Source organism: Zalophus californianus, chromosome 1 (assembly GCF_009762305.2).
Source record: "Zalophus californianus isolate mZalCal1 chromosome 1, mZalCal1.pri.v2, whole genome shotgun sequence".
NCBI lineage: Eukaryota > Metazoa > Chordata > Mammalia > Carnivora > Otariidae > Zalophus > Zalophus californianus.
This window is the reverse complement of record NC_045595.1, coordinates 144,251,883-144,271,217: the sequence shown is the minus strand read 5'-3', so window position 1 is coordinate 144,271,217 and position 19,335 is coordinate 144,251,883. Positions and strand designations below refer to the sequence as shown.

Below are 19,335 nucleotides of genomic sequence, written 5' to 3'. Positions count from 1 at the left end.
TATTTCTCAACTTAATGCTGGCTACCTTGAGGCTGACAGGCTTTGGTAGGAAGGTACAGCCTATGGATTGATTTTTGCTGATTCACTGTGTTTAGCTGAGAAGATTCACTGGGTCTACATGGCTGACATTTGTTTTTAAATTCAGACATTGGACAGTGTCTGAGAATGAAACCTTCAATGGATTAAACGTTGGAGGTTGGGGGACTGTTAGTTATAGCAGTTAGCAGACACCCGCTAATAGAGTGATTACTTTTATGTGGGGAGGTAGAAGGACAGATGCCAAAAAGAAAGATGGTTTCCTAGAGGAGGCATTTTTTATAGCTTTACTGAGGTACCATTGACAAATAAAACTGTAATATATTTTAAATATACAACCTGACGGCTTGATATACATGTACATTGAGAAAGGACTTCCCCATCAAGTTAATGCACACATCCATTGTGAAGAGGTACTTTTTTCCCACTGCTGCAAGGACCTGAATTTCTGACTATTTCATTTCTTTTCATCTTGCAAATTGGCCGGTTCTTTCCTGAGCTCATCTTTTCTTGTGATATCTTGTTGAATGCAGCCAAAAACAACCAAGACAATGCATCCTCTTTTCCTAAAGCATGAGTTTTTGACTTCCAAGTTATCATAGGCAACAGTTTTCATTCAATGTTTTCTCTCAGCATCACATGGGTTTCCAGTTACCTAACCTGCTACATCTCTTTCCTTCTCCCTCAGCCAGAGCCTTGTATTTTAGTTTTTGTTAAGGGAGTGCCCCACTTCAAGAAACTCCTATTAGTCAAGGAAAGCTAATTGCTGAAACAAACAGCAGCCAGATCTGAGTGAACACAGCAACAATTGCTACAAAATGAAAGTTTGTTCTTTCTCATGTCCCAGCACAAAGTTGACTGACAGAGGGTTCGGGTGGGAGAAGAGAGAGCTTTGTTCTTTGCTGGCACATAGGGACCCAGGATCCTTTCGTTGTGTGGCTCAGGTAAGTGTTAAGGCACTAGACCACTTTGCTGGATTATGGCATCTGGTTGGCAGGCGAGGGAAGAAAGATCATGAAGAAGTTTGTGGGAAGTTTTTTTTTTTTTTGAAAGATTTATTTATTTATTTGAGAGAGCGAGAATGAGAGAGAGAGAGAGTACATGAGACGGGGGAGGGTCAGAGGGAGAAGCAGCCTCCTCGCTGAGCAGGGAGCCCAATGCGGGACTCGATCCCGGGACTCCGGGATCATGACCTGAGTCGAAGGCAGTCGCTTAACCAACTGAGCCACCCAGATGCCCTGTGGGAAGTTTTTGAGGCAAGCCCGCAAGTACTTATGTACTGATGAGAACTAGTTACATGACCCCACTAGATGGGAGTGCTCTTGGAAGTTCAGTCTACTGGTAGTCCGGGAAGAAATGCAAACAGAAATTGGTGCCCAGGAGCATTCTCTGTCCACTCTCTCCTTCCCCCGTGCCCCCGGGTGTGATGGACACAGGGGTGCACACACAATTCTCCCTTCAAGGAAGCACCTGTTGCCCCAGCTGCAGGGAGGGCTATCTACTGACAGTCTTCGACTCTCAGCCTCTGTACAAATTGCCTCAGCTGCAAAAAGCCACCTTATCCAAGGTCACGATTTTCCTGAGGTGGCCCCACTGCATTCAGTGACTGATCAAGACGGGAGGTATTAGGGCCCAGTAATTTTGACCCCATACGGCACAGCTCTGACATGGGGGACATTAGCTCCAGTTCCCTTGGGGTTGGCAAATGCCGTTGGTGGGTCTGTTTTGTGGCTGGGCTTCTCCCTCTCTCCAACTGGGCTTTCCCCCGCTTTCCACAGGTATTCATCCCAAGAGTACTAAACTCCATTTCAGGGTCGGCTTCCTTGGAGGACCTAAGCTGTGACAATTGGTATATATTGTCAGTACTGCTCTCAGGCTTCCTTTTTATTACTGGACTGTTTTGTTGTTTTCTGCCATGGCCCCAGCTCCTGTAACAGTCATTGACCAGTATGTGCTCACTAAAATATATTTTTGCGTGAACGTCTATCTAAACCTGTTTGCTTATCTGTTGTTCTCCTTTGCCAGGCTAGTTCCTCTTCGAGGACAAGGCCTAAGTGATCACCCTCTCTGTGTCGCTAGCCTCTAGCTAAGTGCCCGACACTTAACCATTCCTCCAAAAAACATGTTTGGGGTTTTGTTTTGTTTTGTTTTGTTTTTGGTGAACACATAAATATCATGAATAGTTGGAGAATGGAGAGAAAGATCTTTCTAGACCAGGAGCCAGTCTGGAATTCCTCTGTGGAAAGCTGCTGGCGAGGGGGGTGAATGTCTAGTGATTTGTCTGGAGCTCATACTTGATAATGGGTGTATTTTTTTACTTAGTGTATTTTTATCTAAGGTGGACAGTAGAGATTTTTAGAGGGTCAAGCCTGCTCAAGCCACCTTGGGCTCTGCCATCCCTGATGCTGAAGGCATTCTCCTGGGCATCGAAGGCTGGAAGCCTACATGGAGGTGAGGGGGGACATGGATCTCTCCACACCTGTTTACTGAGCACCTGCACCTGAGGCCTGGCAGGAGGGCCTGTGAGGGGAGTGGGTCCCACAGGCTGTGGGCCTGCTCCTTAGGACACTTACAGGGAAACTAAAGCGACCAGACAAATACGTCAAGAAAAATTAAACATCCTTGGGTGGGTGAAACCCGACAATGCAATTACATAGGCCACCCAGGTCACCTCGGAGGCCAAGAAGAAACAACAGAAGGCCTCTGCTTTGAATCGAGGCCATCTGTTACCTGTTCGGTTTTCGGCACAGACGCGCAAATAGAGATGGAAGTCCAGAGAGAAAAGGGGATAAAAAAAAAAGGTTTTAGCTGCAGTTGAAATAAACAGAAGAGGTGATTGATGAGAGAAAGACTAGGAAACCAGAAGGTATATGAGAAAATAGATGAGCGAGGATTGGTGGAAAGGGGGTGGGGTAGGAGGGAGGGAGAGAGAGGCGTTCCGGCTGGACCGCGGGTTGGGTCCTCTCCAACCTTTCAGGCAGCACTATTCCTCACACGGACTCGCCAGCCTTGTTTGGGGTTCCCAAGGGGAACGCATGGTTCCTGCACCAGTCCCCCTGGCCCCAAGAGCTCCCCGCCAGCTCTCACAGCAAACAGGCCCCCCCTCAGGGCTCAGCCTCCTGAGAGCCCGGGGCCTCCTGCTCACTGGTCTGAGAGGCAGCGGCTGTGGGGGTGCCGGCAGACGCCTCCCCTTCTCTGTCCCACTTGAGTCTTCAGGTCTGCCTTCCTGTGTGCCCTCCTGCCCCACGCAACCCTGCCATCCTGAAACGCTCACGGGGGAAGCGAGGAGCCCGGTCGTCTCTGCCTCTTCTGCAAATGGCGAGCAACGTCATGTCCAAGATTGAAAACAGGATCTGACAGGCCCAAGTCCTCTTGGGTGAAAATTTCATGGTGTGATGACAGGGAAAAGTGAATAGGAGAGTTAAAAAAGGCTCTATAAAGAAAATATAATACTAATTAATGGAGTTGGGATTTTGTTCCCCATTTGCTCTCAAAATAGTAACATACTCAAATGAGAATGTATATATTTACTTTTTCAGATAGAATCCAGCACAGAGGCCTACTATAAGCTAACCAGAGGCCGGGTAATGTGAAAATTTAATTTAATGAGGTTTGGTTAAGTGCCTTTTCCGGTGGGATGGAAAGACGACTGGAGCAGAGTCAGGAAGCCCCCAGTCCACCAACGTGGAGTCACCTGAACTGCATGGTCCCTGCCGGTTACAATTTTGCAGCCTTTCAGAAGAAGACATTGGTCAACGGTGTCCAGAGTCCTCTCTGGTTGACTGTGTGGGCCCACAACAAAGAAAGGGGCTAAAAAAGTGGTTCCAATCTGATGAACGTCCAAGGAAGATCCCCTTGGGTAGGACTCAACAGGGGCACCTTATGCCAATTCATGAGTGCCATGTTGCAAATCTCTTAGGTGCAGTTTGGCTGGCCCCAAGCTGAAAGTGGGGGACCTATTGGGCTGGTGAGCAGAAGTGAGGTAGAGATGGAAATGCAGACGGACTGGAGGAAAAGCGCAGTGAGGCAGAGAAAGGTGCAGTTTTCCACCAAACTCTTTTCCCTGGACAGGAACACGGTTAGGCACACGAGGCAGCATGCCCCAGTGCTAGGTTTCCCCATAATCTCCAGTTTGAGGACCTCCCCCTTGTGATTGTAGGTCTTTCTTATATTAATTTATTGAGACTATACATACTTATGAAAAGCTACATGGAGCTCTACCGGTTTTAAATGCATTTGCATTACAGTAGCATTTACATTAATTTGAAAAAAATACTAGTGTATTTATATCTAAGAAATATTTATTCAGGCTTCAAATTAGGTACCTGGATTCAGGAATCCTGCGTTCCCGTAATTTCCCTGGTCCTCCAGGGTTTATTGGCTGCGGGCGGGCGACCAAAGGGCTAGGGCGGTAGTTCTCAAAGTTGGACCCTGGGCCAGCAACGTGTTAGAAATGCACATTCTTGGACCCCACCCTAGACCTACCAAGTGCAGAGCAGCTTCTGCTGTGAGCAGATCCTATGACTTCTGACAGGCACGTGACCCCACATGGGTCAGAGACAGAGCACCGGAGCCCCAGAGACATTGGAGAAGCGCCCGGGTCCGTCCAGTCCTGCTTCAGACGAGAGCCCTCCCACTACTAGGCATTTGGATCTGGCAGCTGGGGACACAAAGCCTCCCTACTCACGCTTCCCTTGACTGTGGAGGGAAGCTGCAGGATGGAGCGGGTCTTCCTATTCTAGACCCTCTGGGGACAGCACCAGGCACAGCTGTCCCTAATGCATGTGGAGCTTGGGCCAGATCTGGGGTCGGCAGGGCCCTCTTCATGCTGGACGGGTGAGGAAAGGTGTTGTGATGGGACTGGGGGAAGGAGTACATTCCCTGGGGCTCAGGCAAGAATGTCAGGGTCCTGCAGGTCTATTGTCTCCCACCTGACAGGGCCACCTGACCAGGATCCAGCAACCCAGTTATCGAGACAAGGGGATAGGACTTGAATTTACTGAGATCCAGCAGATGGCCTGCGCTCTTCCAGTCCAGGGCAGCCCACCATTCCAGCCTCCCGCTATTACCTCCTGGGGAGCCCGTGGTTTAGACTGGCATCTGGGCTCGGCCACAGACTGAGCAACATCTCTCACAAACTCCCTTCAGCTCCCTACGTCCCAGCCAAGCTGGACCATGTCCCTCTTCTTCACACATTCCTGCCCCTTTGCTCATGCAACCTGGAGGGCCTTTCCACTCTCCCAGCACATCCCAACTCTGCCCAGCCCAAATTCCACTTTCTCTGCAGGACCCTTAGAAGTGATGTGTACCTCCGCTCAGGGCCTGGCTGGTCTGATCAACCCAGAGGGGCTGACCTCTGAAAACAGGAAGCCTGTCTCATACCCATCTCCCCTTTCCCTTCCACTTTTCCACCCCTTTTGGGCGCAGCGTCTACGCCATGCTGAACACCAGTTAACGTGGGGTGAGTACTGGGGCTTAGCACTGGGAGCCCAGACCACCCAGGGAGCCAGCCCATCAACATTAAAGAAGGCTGAAGAAGACGATGACAGAAGTGGTGTCCTGTGGTCTTGAAGTCCTTGTCACCTCCCAGAGAAGACAGAGAGCCTATCTTCAGGAGAACGGAGCTGAGATGATGCACCATGTTTTCTGGGCTGTCGGCTGTCCCCAGTGGTCATTCTTAACCCCTGGAAAGGCTGTGCTTAAGTCATGTTTCAGAGGAAAATGTGTAACCCAGACCAAGGCAGGCTCTTGGCAGAAGCAGCGGCAGGAGAGGCCAAGGACATTTGTTGGGAGGGGAAGCGGCCCAGGAAGTCTGTTCACTGCTGCTTCTCCCAGGGGATGCGCAGCTCTATGCTCCCACCTTCAGCGTCTCTTCCTTTCCTGTTTGCCTTGAAACATCCCCAGTCTGGGCCAGTCTTGGACCTCAAGCCCCCTACTGAAGTCTGTTGGGGAGCAGGGAACCACACTGAGGATCGGGGAGCAGCCAGCCTGGATGATGGGCAGCCCACGGGATGGTGAAGCAGAAGGCTGGTCTCTTGAGCCACACCTCTTTGGGGGCAGAGCTCTTTGTCCTTTCCCCCTTATGAGGTTGCTCTTTTCCCTGCCGATACCCAGGGCATCTGAGTGACATGGGCACCTGTGATAGTAAGAGCTACTATTCCCAACTCCTACCATGCCCAGGCACTGTTCTAAGAGTTGCACATCATCAACTCATTTCAATCCTCCCAGCAGTATTGTGAATTGGTCTCTATTTCCATCCCCACTTAATAGCTAGGGAAGCTGAGGCACAGAGAAGATTAATTTGTCTAAGATCATACAGTTAATAAGTGGGATTTTAACCCAGGATTGTCAATTCCAAAGGCAGTATTGATTCGGCTGTTTCTGCGCAGTACTCAAAACGCCACTGAGAAAACGCTTGCGCTGCCTGAATAAGTCACCTCACCCTCCCGGCCCTCTTTCCTCAGTGGTAGGGAGACGGTGATATTGGCAAGCAATTGCCCTGAGAATTCATCAAGGGCACTTTGCAAAGTGCTCGGATGAGGAGTGAGAGCCAGGAGACATCTGCGTAGAGGCGGCCTGGGCGGGGGCTGGGTGCTGAGATGTTCCCCGAGGGCACCGTGGTTAAAGACAAATAGGATGGCAGAGCAGTTCCCAGAGCTGGGCACGCAGACGAATGAGGCCTTGGCTTGTTCCCACGGATGATGGCAATGGGTCTTCCTCCTTGTCTCCCAGGACTCAGTGCCCAATTTTCTAAGATAAACTAAAGTAAGCAAGAAAATAAGGAAGTCCAAATTTCATTAGCATTTCCGGGGAGAAGGAACCACTCTGGTAGATGAAATCCCTAGAGGCCCCCTGTAGCTTTTTCCCAGCATCTAACTGCCTCATTCGGCTTCTCACTACCAAACTCGGCTGCTGGCTCTTTCCCAGTGTCCAGTCCTGGCCCCGAATTCCATTCTGAATTCCTGAGTGAGGCAGTTGGCTGCACCAGCAACAGGCAGCCGTTCCTTCGGGAAAGCGTCTGACCTGGTCACCATCTTCCTGCCTCTAAGACGCAGATTTGGTTTTGGTTGGTAGAAACGTTTCCTTAGCCTGGGTGGACAAATAGATACATACTGACTCACAGCTTCTCTAGGTGACCACGTTTCTAACAGCAAAGCCTGATCCCAGAAGAGTTTAGAGGATGTGACTTCCTATGTTTTGGAGTGACGGGAGCTTTGAGTTGGAAGTGACCCCAGACTTCATGTAGTTGGGCCCCTGTTGACATGAGTCTTTTCTATCCCATTCCCAGCAATTGGCTGTCCGGCTTCTCTTTGGATGCCATCCCTGATAGGGAACTCACTATATCCCCAGGTCAGCTCAGATGGCAAGGGTAAGTCTTCAGTGTTCTCACAGCCAGACTCTATCTGCTCAAGCAGAAACTCACTACAGTGAAAATCAGGACCAGGGAACTCTGAAGATCCACTTAACTAATCCCGCGAGGGGCTCAGCAGTGACCCCTCAGATGTCAGGTCTGAGGGCTCTTGCAGTTCATCCGCTATGGCCGCTTTACTTTGTAGAGGCAGAAGCAACTCCCCTAGAAGTGATCACCAGTGACAGTGTCTTCCTCTGATTATACTAACAGCTAACACTGGCTGATCCCGTATTATGTTCCAGGAGCTTTGATGATTGCTTGAAGCTGCATGATTTCATTTAATTCAAGCCATTATTATTAGACACTTGCCAGGTGGGTATTACTCATTTTAACAAATGAAGTGACTAAGATTCAAGGAGGTGCAATAATTTGTCCAAAGCCGCAGAACCTAATTCACGGCAGGGGTGGGACTTGAACCCAGGCCCGTCTCAGCTATTCTGTTAGACTCTTGGTGCTACATCCAGCTTCATGGAAGTTAAAGAGTGTTGGATTTTCTTCTGTGTTAGAAATAGATTGGGACTTATTATCGGGATGTAAAGATTCATGTCAGGCTCTGAGTTCATGTACAATGTTGAGCTTGGGTCTGTGCAAGTCAGAAAATGAGGGAAAATATATCACTGAATGATAGAAATCTTGTTCAGTTGATAATTTGCTGCTTGTCTACACATCTAGCCAGTTTCTCCCTAGCTGGTTTGTATGTGTAGTTACAGTCTAAAGGCCAGAAAGGTAACTGTTATTCTCGTCAGGAGACTAATTTGTTTCATTTCCTGACTCATTTGATCTCCAGGTGAGATCATGAGATGTAGGAGATGCTTAATATTTAGTTTACAAGCACAGAGTTCCCAAAAGGTTTTTTGTTTTTTTAATTTGGAGTGAGAAATGACTGTTTAACTGGAGAAGAAGTTAACATGATCTTATTTAAAACAATGGAAAGAACTTTTTAGCAATTGTTTACAATTATTTTTCTCTAAGGCTAAAACTCCTGTTAAATCAAAGCTACAACTTGAGAATTTAGCTGTGGGAGTTGATCTATTACGGAGACACCGCCTTTGGGTACTTGAGTTTTTCAGTGCTGACTTAATTAAGTTTTAGAGCATCCCAAGGCACTTGTCAAATCTCTCATGTCCTCTCCCGTCCCTTCCCAAAAAAGGCAGGAGGAGGAAGTTGGCAAAGCTTCTGCATTTCCATTTAGTTTCTCAACAAAATCTGCTGGGTTGGAAGGTGGGATTTCTTATTAGCTTGAGGCCGTTTGGCTAAATAATTTTTTGCCTTGTCCTGAAGTCATATCACCCTTTGCTGTTGCACCTGATGGAGCCGCCTTTCAGAAAAGAGAATCTCCTGCATGCAGGAGGCAGAATCTCCCTTTGCCTCCTCCCGCCATCTTGGAGAGAGCTTTTCACCAAAGCTCCGTGTCCCTTTTCACACAGGGCTGGTGTTGCTGGCTGGGGGCACAGTGGTTCTGACCAAGGTCTGAGGCCTCCTTTTATTGCCATTCTGGTGACCTGGAACAGATTCAACAGATTTGTATGTGCAATGAATACCCACAGTATGTACATTCATGGATATTTATAGCTATTTCCATGAATCTTTGGACTCTACAGATGTATATTCATTGGATAACTATGTAAGAGTGAAATTGATAAGTCAAATGGCAATTTGGTTTAATAATTGTGATATGCATCAAATTGCTGTCTCAAAAGACTGCATCTGTTCAAACTCCCACTAAGTGTTTCTTACTCTATGGTCTGTTTCCCCCGTACCTTTGTCAACACTAGGTAATATCAGACTTTCTCATTTTTGTCAGTCAGAAAAGTGAAAAGTGGTGTTGAGTTGTTTAAACTTGTACTCCCTTATTTAGGAGTGAGGTTGAAAATCTTTTCATGTATTTATTGGTCATTTGTTTTTATTTTTCTGTGGACTTCTGTGCATGTTCTTTGCCCATTTTTTGGTCTGTTTTTATTGAACTGTAGGAATCACTGACCTATGAAGTTGATGTGTTAAAATTTCATGTGTTAATATTAATCCTCTCCTCCTGGCTCCTCTCTCCATGACACATGTGATGTCCACTGACCTGAAATTAAAACAGGCAGAGGAGAAGTCTTTGGTGTCCCTTACCTGCACACTGCCTTTGAGACTTGATTGTCTATAACGATGAGAATTCAGTGTTCTTAATAATCTCTGGTTCCAAAGGAAACAGACTATCAAGAGATGGAAAGACTTAAAACAAGAATCTGAGGTGCTCTGAAACCAAGCCATCCTGGATCCAATCTGTTATGACAAGAATGCAATCCATATCAAAAACCCCTTCCTTTTATCATTCTAGTCCAGCTGGAAGAAATCATTCCTGGTCTTAGCTGCTTGGGATAGCTAAAAAGTGTAGCCTTAGAAGCAACCTTGCTTTATACCACCTTAATCATTCCTGGTGTTTAATATTCCGTGTTGCATATTCTCCTGTGTTCTGAGCAAATCAGACATAAATAAGATATGTGACCTGCAGCTAGCTGAAGATCTTTGTGCTGCTTACTTGAATTTGGAGAGCCACCCCATGTGCCCAATGGTACCAGCAGGAGAATCCTTTATTGATTTCTCAATTGAGTATGTTTCTCAATGTATTGTGATCATCTTATCACCTGCCTCACCCTATTTGCCTGATGGAGACACATATATCCTTTAATTTGATCATCTATGTGTTCAGAACAGGAGATATGAGTACCTAATTGAGAACTGAGATGCACACACACACACATGCACACATGCACATGCACGCACACGCACGCACCGGATTCTTGCTGTGGGCTGTGCCTGTGAATGCATTACTGACTCTATCCTTGTCTTGTCTGTCAACTTCTCTGTTGTTTGGAAGAGAATATTAAATGAATTTATGGCATTTGTGACGTAAGGCACTGATGGGAAAAAATTCACTATATTCTTCATCCCTCCCACTCCCTGCTACTGAAAACTAAAGATGAAGAGGAAGTATTGAATGGAGCGAGAAAAAAAGAGATATTAAATACAGAGGAACAAAATAAGAATTACAGCTGGTCACTCATAAGAAACTGTGTAAAGCCAGGAGACAACGGGTTGGCGGGGAGGGGGGGCATTTTTAAAGTGCTGAAACAAAATGGCACATTCAGAATTCTATACCTAGTGGGGAAAAAGTCTTTCAAAAAACGAAGGCGAAAAAAAAGACTTTTTAAGACAAACAAAAGCTGGGAGAATTCATTACCGGCTGACCTGCACTGTAAGACCGGATCAAGTTTGGTGTTGGAAGGCTCATATTTGTTCAGCTTGCGGTTCTTGAAGATTTTTGGATGTGTGGTTTGATGTATTTCATTATTTGTGGAATTTTTTTTGGCTATCTTCTCAAATATTTCTCCTGCCCTATTATTTTTCCCTTCTCCTCCTGAGATTCTAATTATTCATGTAAGAGCTCATTTGATATTGGCACACAGCTCTGAGATGCATTCTTCCCGTTTTGTCTTTTTCTTTTCTTTTCTTGTTTCTGTTTCAGTCTGGGTAATTTCTATTGACCTATGTTCAAGTTCACTGATTCTTTCCTTGGCTTTGTCTAGTCTATCGATGAGCTGTCAAAGCCATTCTTCATCTCCATTACAATGTTTTTTATTTATAGCATTTCCAATTGATTCTTCCTTAGGTTTCCATCTCTCTGCTGAAATTCCCCATTTTTTTCCTGCATATCATACGCTTTTTCTATTAGACTCTCTAACTTATCCATCGTAGCTATCCTAAATCCCTTCTCTTAGACATCTGAGTCATCTTGGAATCTGGTTCTGTTGATTGCTTTGTTTCTTGACAGTTGTTTTTTGTTGGTTTTTTTTCAGGGGTTTCATAATCTTTGATTAAATGCAGGACATCCTGTGCAGGACAATAATATGAAGGTAGGTAATATTTATTCCTGGAAATGGGCACACCTTTTTTCTGTTAGGCTTTATGTGTAGGGTTTAGAGTTAATCTAGTTAGCCAAACTGGTTTTGGGTCTTATTGTTGCCATGGCGACCTTTAGTGCTCTAGTGGCTTCAATGTCCTCTAGCTTTACTTGTGCTTAGGGTAAAGGTTTTTCTCATGTTCCTGCTCCATCCTCAGCTTGGGCCTTCCCTGTGCAGCTCAGAGAGTGTCTGTCTTCATGTTCTTTTTTTTTTTTTAATATTTTATTTATTTATTTGAGAGAGAGAATGAGACAGAGAGAGTACATGAGAGGGGGGAAGGTCAGAGGGAGAAGCAGGCTCCCTGCTGAGCTGGGAGCCTGATGTGGGACTCATTCCCAGGACTCCGGGATCATGACCTGAGCCAAATGCAGTTGCTTAACCAACTGAGCCACCCAGGGACCCAGGGTGTCTTCATGTTCTTGCTCCCCCTCAGCAGTAGACTGCTATTAGTGGTGATCCAGTGCCTCTCAGCCTGAATAGCCTGCTAGTGGGAGGGGCAGGGTGTTTTTTGTTGTCCTGATCCAGCCTCAATCTTAGGCAGGTTCTATGTGTCCCTTCCTTTTGGCATTTGAGCTTTCTCGGTAACTTTGCCCCTCCTCCCTGTGTGGCGAAACTCTGCCATGTACTTCAGGCTGTTCCTGTGCTAAAGAGAGTTTCCTGTTCTCCTCCCATGGGGCAGAAGACCTCTAATCATCTGGACCCTAGATGGTTTCCTGCCCCTCCTCAGAAGTATAAGTCTTCATCTTGTACTCTTTCCCCAGTTACAATGGGTTCCCTGGGGTGACAGGATTTGCCTTTCCCCTAGTGGCTTAAGGCTACAGGGAAAAGGGTTCTGGACAGGGCTTTATGTTTTTTCCTGTAGCATCAGCTGCTCCTACCTTCATGACGGCACCAGGGAGGGAACTTTCTCCTGTTGTCCCACCTGCTCACCCCCCACATCTTCTGAGAGCACCTGGTGGAAGTTCTTGGAGAAGAGGTCTATGAATATGTGTGAACTCCTCGTGTGCCTGTGGTTTCAGTTGTGTCTGCAATTCCCATGCTAGCCCACACTCAAGTTCCAGTGATTTATTTAAAACTGTAGCTTAGTTCTTCTTACACCAGGTATGTCTTCCTCCCACACTCTGTCACAGAAGAACCAGTGCCCATATTGTCTCTTCTCTGAAGATCCTGCTTTTCTTAGATTTCAGGCCACTTTGTTGCCTTGAAACCTCAGCTCTTTGATGGGTTTAAGGAACGTTATAATTTTGGAGTTCGGCTGGCTTCTTGTTGTTCTTAGGGTAGGAGAAATACTATTTCCAGGTCCTCAGCATGACTCAGCAGTACTCAGCCTCTCTAGAGCTTTATGCTTATGCACCCCTCTCATCTGCATGTTCCTTGGGGAGCCATGTCTCAGTTATTGATGTACCCTCAGTACTTGGCATAAAGAGGGTATCACTAAATGTGGAATGAAATGGGCTTTGCAGCTGACAGCCATGAGGTCAGTGAGGCAACTAGAACTGTTGGCAAAGGCAGGGTGTTCCAGGAAGGACCAAAAACCATTGCAAAATTGTTGTTGGAAACTTCTGTGCCTCAGATTCTTGTATCTGTGCCCATTTACACTTGCCCTCCCTCACAGGCCCTTCTCTAAAGTTAGGATCTAATTTGAGGCCGTATCTGTCAGAGGGGAATGGATGCCTCTCACTTAGAGACTCTATCAAAGTTTGAGGACCCAGAGAATTTTTATTTATATATCCACCAAGTTTTTATTAAGCTCCATCTTTGTGCCAGGCACTTCTAGGTGCTCTTTGATCCTAAGTCCATTTTGGGGGCTGTAAATTAGTCCAACTGGGTCTCTATGAGTTGGAATAATCTAACTCAATAAACAACCTCAAATTTTCAGTGGCTTAACCCAATCAACATTTATTTCCCATTCATGGCAGAGTCCAATGCAGGCATCTGTGACAGCCTCCCAGGCTCTTTCAATGTTGAGCTCTTCCCTCTAATAGGGCCTCTCCATGCAGCTGGTTGATGATTAAAGAGAACGTGGAGAAGAAACACCTACTTCTTAACCATAACAACACAGAAATGAAACATATTGGTTTTATTATCTTATTGGTGAAAATTAATCACCTCATCCCCTCCTAGATGAAAGAGAAACTGGGAAACACAGTCCCTCACAGAGATACTGTTTTTGGCAGCAGCTTTATGCTCTAGAAGGGGAACATCAAACTTTGCAGATGTTTGCTCTCTCTGCCATAGTCTTGAAGAGATTGTATGGGCTGATCAGTGCTGTTGATTGGTTGGTTCTACCAAGGATTAGGTCTTGAAAACACTCCATAGAAATGCTTCACAAGGATCCAGAGCTAGGAGGTATTTGGAGTGTGACCTTGGGAAGGTTAGAGTGTGAGATGGGGGAGACTTGGGGTGTGAGCAGGAAGACAGGTAAAGTGTACATTGGGGAGATTTGGGAGTATGAGCTAACCAGTTCCCATGCTTTGGCTAGGCCGTGTGCTCGTTTGTCATACCAAGTGCAAATTCTTCTGCCTGCCACTTAAGATCCTTCTTAATCTTGCCCCAACATATTCACCTAGGCTTTCCCCACTACCCTGCTTGTTCCCTCTGCTTGCGTTACATACCTCATCCTCTTCCTTACAGAGCAGATCAATATTCATTCATTCCATCCATTCATTGATTAAACATGGTGACTCTGAAAGCGTAAGAACAAATAAGTGGAGTCCCTATCCTCTGGAAGTTACCTTGCTTATGTGCTCTGACCTTTTCAGAATGAGCCCTTGCTGGGAACTCAAAATGCTGATACCAGAAAACTTCCTTCCATGGGGAAATATCTTTTCACTACCCTGCTTTTCCCTGAGTCAATCCTTACTGTAGATTCTCTGATCTGGTTCTGGCATCAACACAACATAAAAGCTCCTTCTATGGTTTTCCAGCAGTAGCCATCTAGTGTCTGTTAGTGATACACCAAGGTCAGGGGTTTCACTGCTTCCTGAGGCATCTGGTAGCGAGAACTAAATCTTGTTTCCCTTTTGGTCCTACCTTGGTCCTCTGGGGCTACACAGTACAAATCTATCCCTTGACCCACAGGGGAGATCTTCAGAGATTGATGGGGTTTTCTCTTCAGAAAGGCCTCTCACCAGACAACCCCTTGATCTGAGACCCCGCTCATCTCCAGTTCTATTAAGTACACTGTGGGGGTTCTCCAGCTTCCCTGCCCCAAGATAACATGCCTGTTGCTATCCTCAGATGCATCTGTTCATAGACCCCTGTCCCCGTGCTGGTTGATAACAAAGCACTGTGTTAAAATACAGCCTGACTTGATCTGGTAAAGCCAAAATTGAGTAGGAGGGGACTGTGAAAGACTCCCTGTAGATACTTTGCCCTCTTGCTCTTGATAACTTTAAGAAAGATGGTGCCTACATTTGAGCATATTCAGAAATGGGCTTGCAAAACGTTAAACTGAGTTTTCTAGAAGTTTTAAATTTGTTTTTCTCCCTCTGCTTTGTCATTTTGAGCATTATCCAAATAACATTCTTTTAGGAAAAAAAAGTTGGAAACTTCATAAAATATACTTTTATGCTGTAGTGGGCAGTAAAAATATGGCATCTGTTTAATTGATTATAATTCCCATGGGAAATGTGTGTGTGTGTGTGTGTGTGTGTGTGTGTGTGTGTGTGTGAGCAGCATTTTAAAGTTCTTGCTTTGCCTTTGGTTTCTCTTTGTGTCCCACTTGAGTAATTTCCTCTCACATCTTTCTGTCCCTGGCCTAGAAGCCTGGTAAATAAGCAAGCCTCAGAGAGATCTAGAGAGCCAGCAACATCCTGGAAATCTGAGGCCATGAGGTTAAGCACAAAAAAATTCTCTCTTTCCAGGAAGGAATGACTGAATCAGAGCAATGACCTTGGCTTTCAATTAGTTCTCGTCCAACTTTTCCCACTCGTTACCTCTATGCCCCCCACCTCCACGTGCCCCAGGCTATGGAGGGGCTGGGACTGCCCCCCGCTGTCCTGCTCAAGTCCATCCTGCCTTTGGCATGTGCCTCAGGACTTCATGTGTCCACAAAGCTGAGTTGAGCCAAGCTTCCTGTCCAGCTCCGAGAAGAATGCCTGTCAGGAAGCTCAATTATTTCGAGAATGTGAAATACAGTATTTTAATGGAGCCATTTTTCACATCGCTCTAGAAAAAGGATGTAGAGTTTGTTGTTGGTCTATCTGCAAATGAGTCTTGTTCACACCAGAGCACCTTCCTGATCTCGACACAACAACCTCTTGGTGCTTTTCTCTGCCACAAAGCGATTTTGGCTATGGTGTTCATCTCCACAGGTGCAGTCCAGTGAGACAGGCTATTGAAATGGAGGCAGGGTTGTTAGCAAAGGGCCCCGCCTTTGGACTTCATCCCCCAGTTACAGTGCCAAGCCAAGCTACAGCAAAACATCAGGCAGGGTGTTGAAATTTCTTTCTAGATCCTGTGCCTGGTCTTAAAATGAAACCATGATGTTAGCAGCAGGGCAGGAGAAACTCGTGCCTCTTGTGCTGTTTGGCTTCCACACAAATGGATAAAGTATTTGATAACATTTTACTTTTGGTTGATATTCTTCCCATGATAAACACCAAACTCTCTCCACTCAGTAGTAACAGAGAGTTCCCGGCAATAGAGACTGTTGCCAGGAGTTATATTCAGTGATTTTCTCTGTGTAGGATGGACCACTGGGTCCAATTCTTTGTTGAAATGGGCTTATATTTATCACAATAATGATAAATAAAGTAAACAATTAAAAAGACAAAGTAGACGGTATAATTCGCATCTCCAAGCTACTGAGCTCCAAATACTTCACTACTTTGGAATTAAAAAAAAAAAAAAAGGAACAAACACCTCATGTAGCAGTCATTGACTTTTCCAGATGAAACTGGACTATACAAACATACTTTGAGTATGTGCGATTTCACTTAAAGCAGGTCTCCTGGCTCAGAGACCTAGGGCAAAACCCAATCAATTCAGTGAAATGAATAATCCTTACTCTTTGATCACTTTGTGAAAGAGTTCGGTCTTATTTGAAGCCAGAAAAGAAATGCTTTTTAAGAATCACAGTTTCCTGTGCAGTGAACCTTGGTATTACTTCCCCCGGAAGTAAAGGCAGGGGAAGGGAATGCGGTAGGGAAAAGCCAAGCGACGGGACTGAAGTTTAAGGTTCTTTGAGACTCACCTTCCTGTCTCTTGCACTGGCTCAACACCAGCACTTTTGTCTGCCTGTCCACCTGCGGGGAGGAGAGTGTGGAGGACCGCGTAGACTGGGGACAAGGGAAAGGGAGAATGTGAACACATATCCTGGAGTCGGGTGTGTTTGGGTGCATGTTTTGCAGATGTGGAATAGGTTGATAACATTTTTTTGACTTTAAAAATGTCTTTGACCCCCACTGCATAAGAAACTGGCTTTACCAGCTTGGAAGATGAATGTGACTATATCTGTTAGCAATGTTCAAACTAATCACTTGGGCACCCTCCCGCCACCCCGCTCCCGCCCCAGGCAAATTTACAGGAAGTCCCATTCCACCCCGGACCTCCCTTCTGGTATGGTCTAGGAATTCTCAGGCACTCAGCCTGAGGGCCCTGGTATGGCCTGAAGACAGGAGGGAAGAACCACCCTACAGGGTTCTGCCTGAGGAGCAGGGTTCCGCTCCTCCTCAGTCTTACGAGCCAACGGCCCAGTGAGGGGGTAGATCTACTTGGAGTCCTTTTCTGATCTCAGACTGACCTTCTACTCTTGGGGATCTTCAAAAGAAAGGGTCAAGGGTTGCTTTGGGACTCTTCCCCCCACCCCCCAGAGGCTCCTTGACCTCTACAAACCCCTTCCCAGAGGAAGGCAGTGGGATGGAAGAGGGACATGCTCATGCTTGGTTTGGAAAATCTCCAAGTCTGTGACTAATTCCAAAAGGCTTAATCCTTCCCCACTCCCAAGTAGAATTCCATGTCCGTGGTAGGAAGCTCTCACATGACACAAGCAGAGATGCAATGTTTCCTTGTGTCACTTACTAGAGAATTCGAGGCTTGTGGCAAGTGCTACAATGCTCAAAATGTATTCCTAAGAAATTTACCTCCACCTCTGATATCTGCCCCAACGGGAGGAGACACCCGGTAGTGGTAATATTAGTTTTAGGTCTGCTCACCCAGGTGTGTGCTACTAACTCAGAGCGTATATAAGTGTATATAACCTACTTTTTCACAGTATATATAACTACTTTTGTTTTTAGTGTATGTAACCTACTCTGATTGCTACTTTTCCCCCAAAACATTTTATTTTAAAATTTTCAATCCTATAGAGAAGTTTCAAGAACAGTACAATGCTGTACACTTATGATACTTTTCTGTAATACTCCAAAAATTAAGACTAGTACAATGAACACCTATATATCCTTCAACTAGAGTCACCAATTTTAATGTTTTGTCATATTTGGTTTGTCTCTCTCTCTGCACACACACGTACCCATTACATATATTAAAATGCGTGTATATATATATATATACATATATATACGTATACACACACACACACACAATTTTGTTTAACCATTTGAGAGTATGTTGCAGACATCATGATTCTTCCCCCTTTATACTATGTGTCTACAAAGAGGACATGCTCCTACATGGCCATGATCCCTTTGAGGAAATTTAACATTGATCCCAAACTTGTCAGATGTATAATCCATAATCAGGCTTTCCCAGTGGCCATGATAGCTGGATTTTTAAAATATCTAGGATCCAACCAAGGATCATACACTATATTTAGTTGCCATGCTCTTCAGTCTCTTTTTATTTGGAATAGTCCCCTTGACATGGTTTTCCATCTTTCATGACACTGACATTTTTGAGGTGTCTAGGCAAGTTGTTTTGCAGAATTTGAATGTGTCTGATTATTTCCACATGATCTGTTTTATGTTGGACATTTTCAACAGGAACAGTGCATGGTTGATATTGTTTGCTTCACTGGCATCTCATGAGAGGAGCAGCATGAGATGTCTGTCTGTCCCATTATAGGGGACAGTGACATGTGACCGTTCAGTTGTGGTGTGGTCAGCCAGATTTCTCCTCTGTGACTACTATATATCTCAATTGGAAAGAGTATATTGAGAGAACATTCTACGTACTAATAATTTAAAAAAAATACTGTTAATAACTGGCTCGCATAATGGTCCCCTTTATCTCTTCTGTTCCCTTTTGTTTCCTGACAGGATTCCACAGCCATCCAAAGCACTGCTTTGGCAGGAATGCATGAGGCCTTTTATACAGCTGCCCAGCATTGATAACTGGCTGGTTGCTTGTCCACATTGACTCACATTGGATCGAAAGGCCCTCATTACCCTCACTGGTTTAATGATATTCTCTGATTAAACTTGGCCAGTCTGCCAGCCTAGAGGGAGCCTCTGTGGACTTTTCCTGTCTCTCTCTGGGTGGGAACTGACCTGCTGCTCCAGCCTCTTTTGAAAGAGTTCTGCACATATTTGCTTTCCCCTCTCTTTGGGACTACAGACGAGTAGATGAAAAGTATAACTCATCTTCCAAACCAATCTCATAAACATGACACAACATTAAAAACACACAAAAAAGACAAAGGAGTTTACCATGAGGGAACTTACGATATAGATGATTGGACTGGGAGTCAGGAGACCCAGGTTCAAGATTCAACTCTTGGATTCATAAACTATATGATTTTAGGCAACTCCAATTACCTCTCTGAATTTCAGAATTATTATCCCCAGAAATAAAATCCTATTTATGTCTGCTAGTGCATCAAACAAAAGAAACCAGATGAAGTTCCACTGAAATTGGAGGATCACTTCAGTGTATGTCAGAACATTTGCTTTGGGGGGCCCTGAGGAGTACCTCAAAGAGATAAATAATTGTATCTGTCCGGGTAGTCCTGGTGATGCTTTAGTAACAAGTTATTCCCAA

At 45.4% G+C, this 19,335-nt stretch overlaps 1 long non-coding RNA gene across 1 annotated transcript; it reads left to right on the top strand.

The window, feature by feature from the left end:
• The first annotated feature begins 915 nt into the window (after positions 1-915).
• Positions 916-18,784, top strand: LOC113915811. The gene is made up of 3 exons (XR_003517817.1): positions 916-980; positions 11,290-11,346; positions 18,615-18,784. It is a non-coding gene; the product is annotated as an uncharacterized LOC113915811 (long non-coding RNA).
• The last annotated feature ends 551 nt before the right edge of the window (positions 18,785-19,335 follow it).